The sequence below is a fragment of the Hemibagrus wyckioides genome, linkage group LG07 (assembly GCF_019097595.1).
Source record: "Hemibagrus wyckioides isolate EC202008001 linkage group LG07, SWU_Hwy_1.0, whole genome shotgun sequence".
Taxonomy (NCBI): domain Eukaryota; kingdom Metazoa; phylum Chordata; class Actinopteri; order Siluriformes; family Bagridae; genus Hemibagrus; species Hemibagrus wyckioides.
Window position 1 is genome coordinate 5584005 of NC_080716.1, and position 15082 is coordinate 5599086.

The 15082-nt window shown below is 40.8% G+C and overlaps 1 pseudogene; it reads left to right on the forward strand.

Annotated features, from left to right (window-relative positions):
* Window positions 1-3449: 3449 nt before the first annotated feature.
* Window positions 3450-15082, forward strand: part of LOC131356618 (NLR family CARD domain-containing protein 3-like) — a 32897-nt pseudogene continuing 21264 nt past the window's right edge.

Genomic DNA, 15082 nt, shown 5'->3' on the forward strand with positions numbered 1-15082 from the left:
CAGTCTCTGTGTTCACACTGCACCACTATCTGTGTTAGCATTCAGTCTCTGTGTTCACACTGCACCACTATCTGTGTTAGCATTCAGTCTCTGTGTTAGCATTCAGTCTCTGTGTTAGCATTCAGTCTCTGTGTTAGCATTCAGTCTCTGTGTTCACACTGCACCACTATCTGTGTTAGCATTCAGTCTCTGTGTTAGCATTCAGTCTCTGTGTTCACACTGCACCGCTATCTGTGTTAGCATTCAGTCTCTGTGTTAGCATTCAGTCTCTGTGTTCACACCGCACTGCTATCTGTGTTAGCATTCAGTCTCTGTGTTAGCATTCAGTCTCTGTGTTCACACTGCACTGCTATCTGTGTTAGCATTCAGTCTCTGTGTTAGCATTCAGTCTCTGTGTTCACACTGCACCACTATCTGTGTTAGCATTCAGTCTCTGTGTTAGCATTCAGTCTCTGTGTTAGCATTCAGTCTCTGTGTTCACACTGCACCACTATCTGTGTTAGCATTCAGTCTCTGTGTTAGCATTCAGTCTCTGTGTTAGCATTCAGTCTCTGTGTTCACACTGCACCACTATCTGTGTTAGCATTCAGTCTCTGTGTTCACACTGTACCACTATCTGTGTTAGCATTCAGTCTCTGTGTTAGCATTCAGTCTCTGTGTTAGCATTCAGTCTCTGTGTTAGCATTCAGTCTCTGTGTTCACACTGCACCGCTATCTGTGTTAGCATTCAGTCTCTGTGTTAGCATTCAGTCTCTGTGTTCACACTGCACCGCTATCTGTGTTAGCATTCAGTCTCTGTGTTCACACTGCACTGCTATCTGTGTTAGCATTCAGTCTCTGTGTTAGCATTCAGTCTCTGTGTTCACACTGCACTGCTATCTGTGTTAGCATTCAGTCTCTGTGTTAGCATTCAGTCTCTGTGTTCACACTGCACCGCTATCTGTGTTAGCATTCAGTCTCTGTGTTCACACTGCATGATGGATCAGTAACAGGAGGTTTCACACTGCATGACTTCCACATGTCTGTCTGCTCCACAAACTGCGTTTCACAACCGAACACACGCCAGAAATATAAGGAAATAACACAAGATCACATGATGTCAGAGTTCTCACAAGAGACTGGAAATAGAACCCCACAAAAAGTTCTCCATCCAAATGGTCAGTGCGGGGAACAAGGATTGTGTTCTGCAGAATTGACCTGAATAATTTTGCAGTGTCCAGCTGCTGATGTGACTGGTCAAGCGAATATTTCTGCTTTATTTCTGTTTGATGCGATTGTAAAGAGTATTTATTCTGATGGAACTATATTTAAGACATTTTTCCTGATAAAATCCTATAAACTCTATTAAACTATAATATTGTGCTCCAACCGAAGCCATGCTTGCTGATATTGTGGTCTATAACTCCTCCCCAAACTGACCGCTGCCCTGTATCTATCTCTCTCATTGGCTGTAGGTCAATAAGTTTTATTGTTTCTTTACGGCCCTGTACCAGATGATCCACGGCCCGGTGGATGGGGATCACGGGAATAAAGGACACGGTGTGTGTCAGCAGTGAGGTCAGCAGCGCCCTCTACTGGACAATCCACATGCTGCTGTAATTCACTCAACACTCTGAAGTAAAACTCTTATCAGTCATGAAGTGAAGCGGTGTGTCCTGCAGATTATTGACCTCACCCTGAGGAGTGCGTGGCTTCTGAGAGCTGTGGCACTGCTTCTGCCGAGTGCATGCTGTGGAAAATATTGTTTGTCTGATATTATAATATACTACCCAGTTAATACTTCACTATTATCTGACTCCAACTCCACATTGACCCGAGAGCTCAGCTGAGCAAGACTCTAACTAAAGAAGACGAATCATGCAGACTGGATGAATGCAGATACAAGATTTTATTTGCAATCAGCGCTGGTTACAAGAATTAAGCAGCTCATGAATGAACATCCCAACAACCTCTGAAATAATCATCACAAAACATAGTCTTTTTATTCTTTTCTCTTATCTTTTCATAATTTTCAAACCAAACCCTCTTCACTGAGAAAGTCCCACCTATTTTTCTTTTTGGAATATCAGGTTCTTTTTGGACATCATTATCTTTTACTTTTTATATTTTTCATGTTCCATTATAATTAGACTTTCGAGGTTAGTCATATAAAAATACTGGGCATCTGTGCCCCTTATCAGTGAGACTTTCCAGCCTGTTTTCTTCAAGCAGTTCATTTTGACCTCTGAAGACAGGATGGGTAAGTTTCGGGGCCTCGGTTCCATTTTTTATTGCTTGGTATTCATTTATCTGTTCTTTTTTTTCCTTCTTTCACTTCTGCACCTGCTGTAGTTTTAATTCGCACTTTCTTCCCAATTATTCTTAGCTCTGTCTGTATCTTCTGCAACCCTTGTATCCCTACGAAGCGCTGTGCTTCTGCTCAGGGCCGATCTCTATTCCTCTCGAGGTCCCAATAGACCTATAGCTGGATTCGATGACCCTGGGCACAGCTCCAACCCCGGCCGTACCAAGATTGAAGCTTCTGTCCAAGTTTCACCTACTGCCGACGAGGCCTGCCAGACTGATATTACCCCCACCGTTACTCACGCTACACAGGCCGTGCAATCTCGGTACAGAGTTAACAAGCGTACCCGAACCTCTCGTCCCACGTCGTGTTAAACCTGTATATAGAGGTGATCAATAAACTGAGGTGGTGCCCGACAACCCAATCATGCTGTCCTCTGAGTCTTATTATTTTATACCAACACAAACAAGAATGTATTCAAATACACCTTAAACATTCTTAAAATATTCATAATATTACTCCCACAATGCGCAGTAAAAAGGCCATTCATTCATGTCCAGAGTTTTCTGTCTGAGGTGGAATGTAATGTAAATATTGTAGATTTTAACAAAGCACTGATTTGGTCACAATAATTCTCCAACACCATGTTCTTTATTTCTGTGACACTGGAGATCTTTTTCAGAGCTGTTTCTGGTCTCCTGAGAGACCTAACAGAACTTCATATCAACTAGAAACACCTTCAGTTCTGTTCACAATTCGTAGAGGTGATGTAAAATCTGACCTCTGGAGAGCCAGCGCCCCTCAGTGTGAAAGAGGAGCTGCTCATGTTCGGCTCCCATTTCCTGACAGAGCAGGGGAAACGAGCGTGAATGGAAGGCTGTTCTTTAATGAATTGGACAATTTGCACCACCTGCTTTAAAACGGATTCGAGAGAATTTTTATTGTTTTCATAAGTTTCTTATGTTGTGATCTCATATTAGAAAGGGTTTCAAAATATATTTTAAGATCAGTTATAAAATGTAATATATGATGATTTCTTTTCAATTATTTTTGATATTTAAGATAATTAAGATATTGTCATTTTGTTTATCAGAAAAAAAAGGGTTTTGAAAGCAAAGTAAAGTATCATGAAGTTCTAATAGGGTTTTGTTTATTTTTTTTGTTCTGTCTATTTTAAAGTCAACCCCCGATGAAATAGAAAAAGGGCAGAAAGATAAATGTTCAGTGTCTTCAGCTGATTTGTTGCAAAAGGTAAATTTATCCCAAACACTGTGGATATATCTACTAATGAACGAACGACTCGGGAGATGAACTAATCATCTTTCCCGTACAGAACCGATAGGATGTTGCGCATGCGCAGTCAATACAAATGAAAGAATCGCTGTCTGAGACGACTCTTGTTCCAGAGTCATATTAAGGAGTCATTTAAAATGAATCGTTCATGAACGACACATGACTCACTTCCGAAAGTGAAAGAGTTTCTCTCTCCGCCTCGAGACTCCATTTTGTGAAGAGTTTGTAGAAGTTAAAAATCTTCATTTCCAGACATAAACGGTGATATTAATGTCACAGAACATGGAGTGTTGAATAAAGGTGAGTTATTTGTTTATTTGTAAGAAGAATGCGGATATATTGTATATTAAATCCGTGTGGAATCAGCTGTAGTAAATCTTTCCAGCTGTTTTAATGGAGTATTTACTGTACAGGCCTTTCAGCTTCCTCTCTTCAGAGGATCATAAAATAAACATCAAGCTGTTTGTGGAATAGAGTTTATCAGTGTGAGTCCGTCTACATTTAGTTCTTCTGTTTTCTCCTCAGTAAAATCGTAAAAGAAGTAAAGCTAAAAACAGTCCGTTTTTTCTGAAACCTGCGGCTGTTGTTGATCCGAATGACGGAAACGGAAGAAACCGAAAACAGCCGGAAATTACCGAGCGCAGGCGCGTGCAGCTTCTCTCCCCTGTTTGTCCTGGAGGTGTTCTCCCTTCACTCTCCTCTTTAGCAGGTGAGGTCAGTTAGATTAAGGTCTGGACAACAAGTTTTACTTCACAACATTCATTTTTAACCTTTGTTTTGGTTTAGCAGGAAAGTTTTCGGTACAGAAACAGAACATCGTTTACACACACACACACACACACACACACATATACACACACAGACATATATACACACACACACACACACACAGACACAGAGACACATACACACACTCTTTATAAAATGTTATTCCTCCAGATGAGACTGGTATCAATATAAAGCTCTGCACAGGTTCTCCTTCTCCTCCATCCATTAATGAACACATCATGTCCATGAAGAAGCACAGGTCAGTGTCAGTGTCCACTAAGAAGCACAGGTCAGTGTCAGTGTCCACTAAGAAGCACAGGTCAGTGTCAGTGTCCACTAAGAAGCACAGGTCAGTGTCAGTGTCCACTAAGACCAGCTCAGTGGTGTTCCTGAACAGAGCGCTGATTCCTGAAGTTATCACTCACCTTCTCATCAGGATGTAAAGCCAGCTGTAGAAATCAGGTGATACACAGGAGGTAGATCATGTATGTCCATCTCACTGTGAGGAGAAAAACCAGAGGTGGACGAAGTACACAACTTCCTTACTTGAGTGAAAGTACAAATACTACTGGTCAAACATTACTCCATTACAAGTAAAAGTTGTAAAGACAGATTTTTACTTAAGTAAGAGTACAGAAGTACTTGTTTTTAAAAGTACTTAAGTATCAAAAGTAAATGTCAACGCATTGTTTTATTATTGTTGCATTGTTGTATGCAATACTTTCTGTGGAATTAAGAGCTTTTAGAATGTTACAAAACCTATAGAAATTAAACAACTGAACTGACAAAAAAAGACAGGTATAATCATTTATTTTTAATTTAACACTCCTACCACCCCCAACAAAAAAGTACCGGTACATCTCAAGAATTAGAATATCATGAAAAAGGTCAATATTTTTTATCACTCAGTTCAGAAAGTGAAACCCATATATTATATAGATTCCTCACACATAGTGAAATATTTCAAGCCTTTATTTCTTGAAATTGTGATGATTATGGCTTACAGAAAAGGAAAACCCAAAATTCTGTGTCTCAGAAAATTAGAATATTACATAAGATCAATAAAAAAAAAGGATATTTCAAAGAGAAATGTCAGACTTCTGAAAAGTATGTTCGTTTCTATGCACTCAATACTTGGTTGCGCCTCCTTTTGCATCAATGCGGCGTGGCATGGAGGCAATCAGCCTGTGGCACTGCTCAGGTGTAATGGAAGCCCAGGTTGCTTTGATAGCGGCCTTCAGGTCATCTGCATTGTTGGGTCTGGTGTCTCTCATCTTCCTCTTGACAATACCCCATAGACTCTCTATGGGGTTCAGGTCAGGCGAATTTGCTGGCCAATCAAGCACAGTAACACCATGGTCAGTGAACCAGCTTATGGTACCTTTAGCAGTGTGGGCAGGTGCCAAGTCCTGCTGGAAACTGAACTCAGCATCTCCATAAAGCTTGTCAGCAGAAGGAAGCATGAAGTGCTCTAAGATTTCCTGGTAGATGGCTGCATTGACTGTGGACTTCAGAAAACACAGTGGACCAACACCAGCAGATGACATGGCAGCCCAAATCACTGACTGTGGACACTTCACACTGGACTTCAGGCAACATGGATTCTGTGCCTCTCCACTCTTACTCCAGACTCTGGGACCTTGATTTCCAAATGAAATGCAAAACTTACTTTCATCTGAAAAGAGGACTTTGGACCACTGAGCAACAGTCCAGTTCTTTTTCTCCACAGCCCAGGTAAGATGCTTCTGACGTTGTCTCTGGTTCAGGAGTGGCTTGACACGAGGAATGCGACATTTGTAGGCCATGTCTAGGATTCGTCTGAAGCTCTCCCGAATTCTTGAATGGATTTTGCCTGACAATCCTCTCAAGGCTGCGGTTATCCCTTTTGCTGGTGCACCTTCTCCTACCACACTTTTTCCTTCCACTCAACTTTCTGTGAATATGCTTGGATACAGCACTCTGTGAACAACCAGCTTCTTTAGCAATGACCTTTCGTGGCTTCCCCTCCTTGTGGAGGGTGTCAATGACTGTCTTCTGGATAACTGTCAAGTCAGCAGTCTTCCCCATGATTGTGTAGCCTACTGACCCAGACTGAGTGACCATTTAAAAGCTCAGGAAACCTTTGCAGGTGTTTTGAGGTAATTAGCTGATTAGGGTGTGACACCATGACTTTCCAATATTGAACTTATAATTCTCTGAGACACAGAATTTTGGGTTTTCCTTATCTGTACGCCATAATCATCACAATTTCAAGAAATAAAGGCTTGAAATATTTCACTCTATGTGTAATGAATCTATATAATATATGGGTTTAACTTTCTGAACTGAGTGACAAAAAATATTGACCTTTTTCATGATATTCTAAATTTTGAGATGTACCTGTACACATCTATGTGTATCCACTCATGAACATTTCAATCTAATGGTCTGTAAATGAAGACTGGTCAGAAAAAAAATCTAACCTGCTTTAAAACCCATCTACACAACATCAGCTGTCCAACCACCCAACAGCAACACTGCTTTAACAAAGAGTTATATATATTTCCACAATTCATTTACACCATTTTAATATGCATTTACACCATTGTCCAGGCTCCTCCCTCCTGTGGGCAATGCGTTGTGGGCAGTATTACCCATTAGAGTGTGCATTGTTCTGCACTTTGAATTTCTACCGGAAGTAGTAGACCATCCAGGAATTTTTGGAATACTCTTTCAGTATACTATGATTTGGGGCATACTAATTCTATTTTTGAATACTATTTAGGACACATAGTATGAGAATTTGGACACAGTGTACGTTTTTGTGTGTTAACTAACATCATTACCAATGTGTTGGTGGTGTATAATATACAAAGCATATATTCGTCCATTTTGTCAGCAATTGAGTTCAAAAAATGATGGAAAACCACTGAACTTTACAACACGTGATGCTACAAGAGTGAAAAAAAAAATCATCCTATGATTAATGTAACTACTTTCTATTCAGTGACCTTGACAGAAATGTAGTGGAGTAAAAGTAGAGTATTTGTCTTTCAAATGTAGTGAAGTTAAAGTAAAAAGTATCCAGAAAAAATAATACTCAAGTAAAGAACAGATACTCAAAAAGTGTACTTAAGTACAGTACTCAAGTAAATGTACTTCTTTACTGTCCACCTCTGAGAAAAACACATGAACATTAATAAACTCTATGAGATCTCCATCACGTTTAATGACCGCTGTTTACACTCTACATTTCCCACATTTACTCCTATAGCGTTAGCATTGCTACACACGTAGAGTTTAAATGTGGAGTACAGAACAGTCACACCTGATTCACACATTGTACTTTTATCTTATTTCAATAATATTGACCTGATAACTGAGTCCAGTCCATAGTTCATGAAGAATAGAAAACAATCACATTATAATTCACTTTTATCAGCTCTGTATATATATTATTATAATCTATTTTATTCCATTTCTCTGGGTTTCAGTCTGGAAGCAGTAGTTCTGGTGTGTCTGTACACTCTAAACAGGATGGAGTGAAATCAGAACCGGAACCAGAACCTGGAATGTTTAGGGGGAAAAATACCAGCAAGAAAAAAATACATTATAATAAATACGGGGCGATTCAGAGAGAGGAGGCGGGGTCTAACAGAACTCGGTCCTGGCCAATCACAACACACCTGTGAGCTGATGGAGGCGGGGCTTCATTTATTAGTCCTATTGTATGAAGCGTGGTGTCGGTCAGAGGAGCAGCTCAGTGATGTTTTCACAGATTATTTTATTCACTGAATCCAGACATCTTTTAAGATAAAAGTTCAGTCAAGAAAACTGCAGCTGAACCTGAGAGCAGCTCTTTTTCACCAAAATATTTCTGTCCTGGTTTTGTGCCTAAAATGATTCTAATCTAAAACCCAGATTTAAAATGGACTCATTTGGTCAGATTACAGCATTTATCATGAAGACCAAGGGCTGTGTGTGTGTGTGTGTGAGAGACAGAGCTGTAATACACTGTGTGTGTGTGTGAGAGATAGTGCTGTAATACACTGTGTCTGTGTGTGTGTGTGTGTGTGTGTGTGAGAGAGATAGTGCTGTAATACACTGTGTCTGTGTGTGTGTGTGTGTGTGTGTGTGTGTGAGAGAGATAGTGCTGTAATACACTGTGTGTGTGTGTGTGAGAGATAGTGCTGTAATACACTGTGTCTGTGTGTGTGTGTGTGTGTGTGAGAGAGACAGAGCTGTAATACACTGTGTGTGTGTGTGAGAGATAGTGCTGTAATACACTGTGTCTGTGTGTGTGTGTGTGTGTGTGTGAGAGAGATAGTGCTGTAATACACTGTGTCTGTGTGTGTGTGTGTGTGTGTGTGTGAGAGATAGTGCTGTAATACACTGTGTCTGTGTGTGTGTGTGTGTGTGTGAGAGAGACAGAGCTGTAATACACTGTGTGTGTGTGTGTGTGTGTGTGTGTGAGAGAGACAGAGCTGTAATACACTGTGTGTGTGTGTGTGAGAGATAGTGCTGTAATACACTGTGTCTGTGTGTGTGTGTGTGTGTGTGAGAGATAGTGCTGTAATACACTGTGTCTGTGTGTGTGTGTGTGTGTGTGTGAGAGATAGTGCTGTAATACACTGTGTCTGTGTGTGTGTGTGTGTGTGTGTGTGAGAGATAGTGCTGTAATACACTGTGTCTGTGTGTGTGTGTGTGTGTGTGTGTGTGTGTGAGAGATAGTGCTGTAATACACTGTGTCTGTGTGTGTGTGTGTGTGTGTGTGAGAGATAGTGCTGTAATACACTGTGTCTGTGTGTGTGTGTGTGTGTGTGTGAGAGATAGTGCTGTAATACACTGTGTCTGTGTGTGTGTGAGAGATAGTGCTGTAATACACTGTGTCTGTGTGTGTGTGTGTGTGTGTGTGTGTGAGAGATAGTGCTGTAATACACTGTGTCTGTGTGTGTGTGAGAGATAGTGCTGTAATACACTGTGTCTGTGTGTGTGTGTGTGTGTGTGTGTGTGTGAGAGATAGTGCTGTAATACACTGTGTCTGTGTGTGTGTGTGTGTGTGTGTGTGTGTGTGAGAGATAGTGCTGTAATACACTGTGTCTGTGTGTGTGTGTGTGTGTGTGTGTGTGAGAGATAGTGCTGTAATACACTGTGTCTGTGTGTGTGTGTGTGTGTGTGTGTGTGTGTGTGTGTGAGAGATAGTGCTGTAATACACTGTGTCTGTGTGTGTGTGTGTGTGTGAGAGAGATAGTGCTGTAATACACTGTGTCTGTGTGTGTGTGTGTGTGTGAGAGAGATAGTGCTGTAATACACTGTGTCTGTGTCTGTGTGTGTGTGTGTGTGTGTGTGTGAGAGAGATAGTGCTGTAATACACTGTGTGTGTGTGTGTGTGTGTGTGTGTGAGAGATAGTGCTGTAATACACTGTGTCTGTGTGTGTGTTTAGGAGTGTGATCCATTCCAGCAGAAGAGATCAGACTCTTCAGGACTCAGCTGTGTGTGTGTGTGTGTGTGTGTGTGAGAGATAGTGCTGTAATACACTGTGTCTGTGTGTGTGTGTGTGTGTGTGAGAGATAGTGCTGTAATACACTGTGTGTGTGTGTGTGTGTGTGTGTGTGAGAGATAGTGCTGTAATACACTGTGTCTGTGTGTGTGTGTGTGTGTGTGAGAGATAGTGCTGTAATACACTGTGTCTGTGTGTGTGTGTGTGTGTGTGTGTGAGAGATAGTGCTGTAATACACTGTGTCTGTGTGTGTGTGTGTGTGTGTGTGTGTGTGAGAGATAGTGCTGTAATACACTGTGTCTGTGTGTGTGTGTGTGTGTGTGTGAGAGATAGTGCTGTAATACACTGTGTCTGTGTGTGTGTGTGTGTGTGTGTGAGAGATAGTGCTGTAATACACTGTGTCTGTGTGTGTGTGAGAGATAGTGCTGTAATACACTGTGTCTGTGTGTGTGTGTGTGTGTGTGTGTGTGTGAGAGATAGTGCTGTAATACACTGTGTCTGTGTGTGTGTGTGTGTGTGTGTGAGAGATAGTGCTGTAATACACTGTGTCTGTGTGTGTGTGAGAGATAGTGCTGTAATACACTGTGTCTGTGTGTGTGTGTGTGTGTGTGTGTGTGAGAGATAGTGCTGTAATACACTGTGTCTGTGTGTGTGTGTGTGTGTGTGTGTGTGTGAGAGATAGTGCTGTAATACACTGTGTCTGTGTGTGTGTGTGTGTGTGTGTGTGTGTGTGAGAGATAGTGCTGTAATACACTGTGTCTGTGTGTGTGTGAGAGATAGTGCTGTAATACACTGTGTGTGTGTGTGTGTGTGTGAGAGATAGTGCTGTAATACACTGTGTCTGTGTGTGTGTGTTTAGGAGTGTGATCCATTCCAGCAGAAGAGATCAGACTCTTCAGGACTCAGCTGTGTGTGTGTGTGTGTGTGTGTGTGTAAATATTCAGAGATGGACACTCCTGATCTGGACACAGATAATGTTTCCCCAGCCTCAAAGAAACGGTAACCTCCAACATCCTTATGTTCTAGTCATTAAATATTCATATCTAAATTATTTACTGAGTACATATGTAAGGAATCATTTTAATATTAATGAAAATCTAAGTCATTACTTTACAGTAAAAATGTATTGTGTTTACTGTAAGTAAAATTAAATCCTCATTAAATTAAGAAGTGAGATTAAACAGTAAAGAGTCTATATAAATGAGTAAAGGACTGTGTATAATGTTGTACAGTAAACCCCAGGAAGAGAGACCACCAGAACACAGCTGTATCTCCATGAAGAGTCATCAGTCTATGGAGCCTCCTATATGGTTTAAAGATAGAGTCTCACCAGAACCCAGCTGTATCTCCATGAAGAGTCATCAGTCTATGGAGCCTCCTATATGGTTTAAAGATAGAGTCTCACCAGAACACAGCTGTATCTCCATGAAGAGTGATCAGTCTATGGATCCTCCTAAGAACTTTAAAGCTGGAGTCTCCTCACTTCCACACAGGTAACATCTCCTCACTGTTAATGTCTCTGATAACGTCACACTTAAAGGGAAATGTAACTAGATAAACAGGAAGATAAACTAAATACTAAAACACTATCACTGTGACCTTAATGAAGCTGCTATTAAGATTCCTAATACTGTTTTTGGAATATTTAAAGTCTATTTTTGGGAAATGTTTTACCTGGAAAGTGTACTTATGGTATCTTTAAAATAAATGCCACTTGGTTTGACAGTTGTTTGGTTTGCAATGCAGCTAAATGTATTAGCATTTCACTGCATGTTTATATGTTTGTTAAACTTTGTGTGTGTGTGTGTGTGTGTGTAAGTCACACTTGAAGGAAACTTTTAGATAAACAGGAAAACACTAAATACTAAAACACTGGAATCTTTGATGAAGATACTTATAAGTGTCCAGATATTTTTCATATCTTGTGTTTTGTGAGTTTTTTATTTTATTAAATAAACACCAGTTGGTTTTCCATAATTAATACTAACTATTTAACATTCAGAGAGGAGATTAAACAAACTGTAAACTGCACATCATTAACTGGAGCAATAAATATCAGTACAAATGATGTTTTAATGCTCCTCATGTCCATGTAGCCTGAATGCTGTGATTATGGAGCTGTATAATTAGATATGAAGTGTAAGGTGTGAGAGTGTGTGTTGGATTTACACATTTATCTGGAATTCTCCTCATATCCTCATGGTGGCGCTAGTTCCTTCTGGTTGTAAAATGTGGAAGGCTTTACACATGGGTCAAAGCTTCTGTAAATGTAGACTGAATTTCCCACCAAGTGTTTGTGTAGAAATCCTGCTTTTCTCTGTGTGGAGGTTGTGTAAACACATTCCATACTCATTTTTGTTTCTACACACTCTTTATAAATGAAGCCCCAGGGCTGGATTTAAGGAGCTTCTGGTTTTTTAACAGATAAACAGAAATAAAGCTAGAATATCTAGAGTTAAAGTAGGACTAGAGTTTTTTCTCCAGGTTCATAATGTTCCTTAGTCATGTGGTATTTAAAGCTGTGTAAATGTTTTGTTCACAGTGTTCTACAGAAGGCAGGAGACAGAAGAGAAACGGTCATCACAGATACAGGGTAAGATCAAAACCAACATGACTGACACTGACACACTGGTGTTATAAACCTCTCTGCTGTTATTAACTCCAGATTGAAAACATACAGTAGATGAAGACAAACACATAGTGAGAAGATCATAAAGAACTATCTGTGGTAACCAGTCAGTCTTAGTCTAATAAATGAAGCCCATGTCTCACCACATCTTCCTGCTTCACCACATCACAGGAACCACCCAGAATCTGCTGCTGGAAATCAATTCCAGAAAAAGTTCAAATTAAGCCTGATGAAGACGTTTCAGTGTTTGAATGGAGAGATGATAAACCTGGGAACCCAAACCCTCCTGAATGAGATCTACACAGAGCTCTACATCACAGAGGGAGACAGTGGAGAAGTCAATAATGAACATGAGGTGAGACAGATGGAGGCAGCGTCCAGGAGAACAACAACAGAGGAAACACCAATCAAATGTAATGACATCTTTAAACCTTTATCTGAACAAGACCAACCCATCAGATCTGTTCTGACAAAGGGAGTCGCTGGCATCGGAAAAACAGTCTCTGTGCAGAAGTTCATTCTGGACTGGGCTGAAGGGAAAGCCAATCAGGACGTCCACCTCATATTTCCACTTCCTTTCAGAGAGCTGAACTTGATGAAGGACCAGAAACTGAGTCTGATGGAGCTCCTTCATGTCTGTTTTAAGGAAACTAAAGAAACAGAAATGTCCAGTTTAGAAAAGGTTGTGTTCATTTTTGACGGACTGGACGAGTGTCGTTTTCCTCTAGATTTCCAGAAGACAGTGAGAGTGTGTGATGTAACTGAATCAGCATCAGTGCAGGAGCTGCTGATAAACCTGATCAAAGGGAATCTGCTTCCCTCTGCTCTCATCTGGATCACCTCCCGACCAGCAGCAGCTGATCAAATCCCCTCTGAGTGTGTGCATCGAGTCACAGAGGTACGAGGGTTCAGTGACCCACAGAAGGAGGAGTACTTCAGGAAGAGAATCAGTGATCAGAGCCTGGCCAATAACATCATCACACACCTGAAGTCATTAAGAAGCCTCTACATCATGTGTCACATCCCAGTCTTCTGCTGGATTTCAGCCACTGTTCTGGAGAGAATGTTGGGTGAAGCAGAGAGTGGAGAGATCCCCAAGACTCTGACTCAAATGTACACACACTTCCTCATCATTCAGACAAACATCATAAGAGAAAAATACTCCAAGAAGCAGGAGAGTGATGAAGAAATGCTTCTTAAACTGGGACAACTGGCTTTTCAGCAGCTGAAGAACAAGAACCTGATCTTCTATGAGGAAGACCTGAGAGAGTGTGGCATTGGTGTGAGAGAAGCAGCAGTGTACTCAGGTGTGTGTACACAGATCTTCAGAGAGGAGTTTGGGCTTCACCAGAGTAAAGTGTACTGCTTTGTTCATCTGAGCATTCAGGAGCATCTCGCAGCTCTGTATGTCCACCTGACCTTCATGAAGAAGAAGAGAAATGTTCTTGATCAGGATAAAGGCTTTAAATGGCTGATAAAATTTTTTACAATTCTTAAATTCTTCAATTCAATCTTCAGTGTACACGAGAGTGCTGTATTTCAGGCTTTGAGAAGTCGGACTGGACATCTGGATCTTTTTCTTCGCTTTCTTCTGGGTCTCTCACTGGAGTCCAATCAGAAACTCTTACATGCTTTAGTAACACAGACAGGAAGTAGCTCCCAGAGCACAAAGGAAACAGTTCAGTATATTAAGAAGAAGATCAGTAGAAATCTGTCTACAGAGAAATCCATCAATCTGTTCCACTGTCTGAATGAACTGGGTGATAATTCTCTAGTGGAGGAAATCCAACACTACCTGAAATCTGGAAAACAAAGTGAACTCTCTGCTTCACAGTGGTCAGCTCTGGCGTTTGTGTTACTGACCTCAGCACAGGAGCTGGAAGAATTTGACCTGAGTAAATATATCAGTACAGATAACAGAAATTGTTATTCAAGAAGATGACGCCTGTGATTGAAGCATCCAAAAAAGCAATGTAAGTAAAGCTGAATATAACTGTTCCTCTGTTACAGTGTTAGAATGAGAGAAAACACTCTGAATAATATATATTTTGGGATGTTTTGACCTTAAATTATGATGGACAAAAATGATGGTACTTATCTTAATATTTTGTTCCACAACCTTCTTAGGTGATCACTACAATCAGGTGATTTCTGTAACTCTCAGTGAGACGTCTGCACCTGTCCACAGGTATTTTGTCCTGCTCCTCGTGAGCTAACTGCTCCAGCTGTCTCAGGTGTGAACGGTATCTTCTCCAGACTGCATGTTTCAGCTCTTTCCACAGATGTTCAATAGGATTTAGATCAGCTCTCATAGAAGGCCACTTCAGAATAGTCCAGTGTTTTGTTCTTAGCCATTCTTCGGTGTTTGTAGCTGTGTTTTGGGTCATTATCTGTTGGAGGACTCATGACCTGAGACTGACCCCAAGCTCTCTGACACTGGGCAGCACATTTCACTCCAGAATCCTTTGACAGTCTTGAGAGTTCATTGTACCCTGTACAGATTCATGACACTCTGTACCAGATGCAGTAAATCAGCTCTAGAACATCACTGAGCTTCCTCCATGTTTCACAGTAGCTTCAGTTGTCTTTTCTTTCTATGCTTCATTTTTGTGTCTGTGAACATAGAGC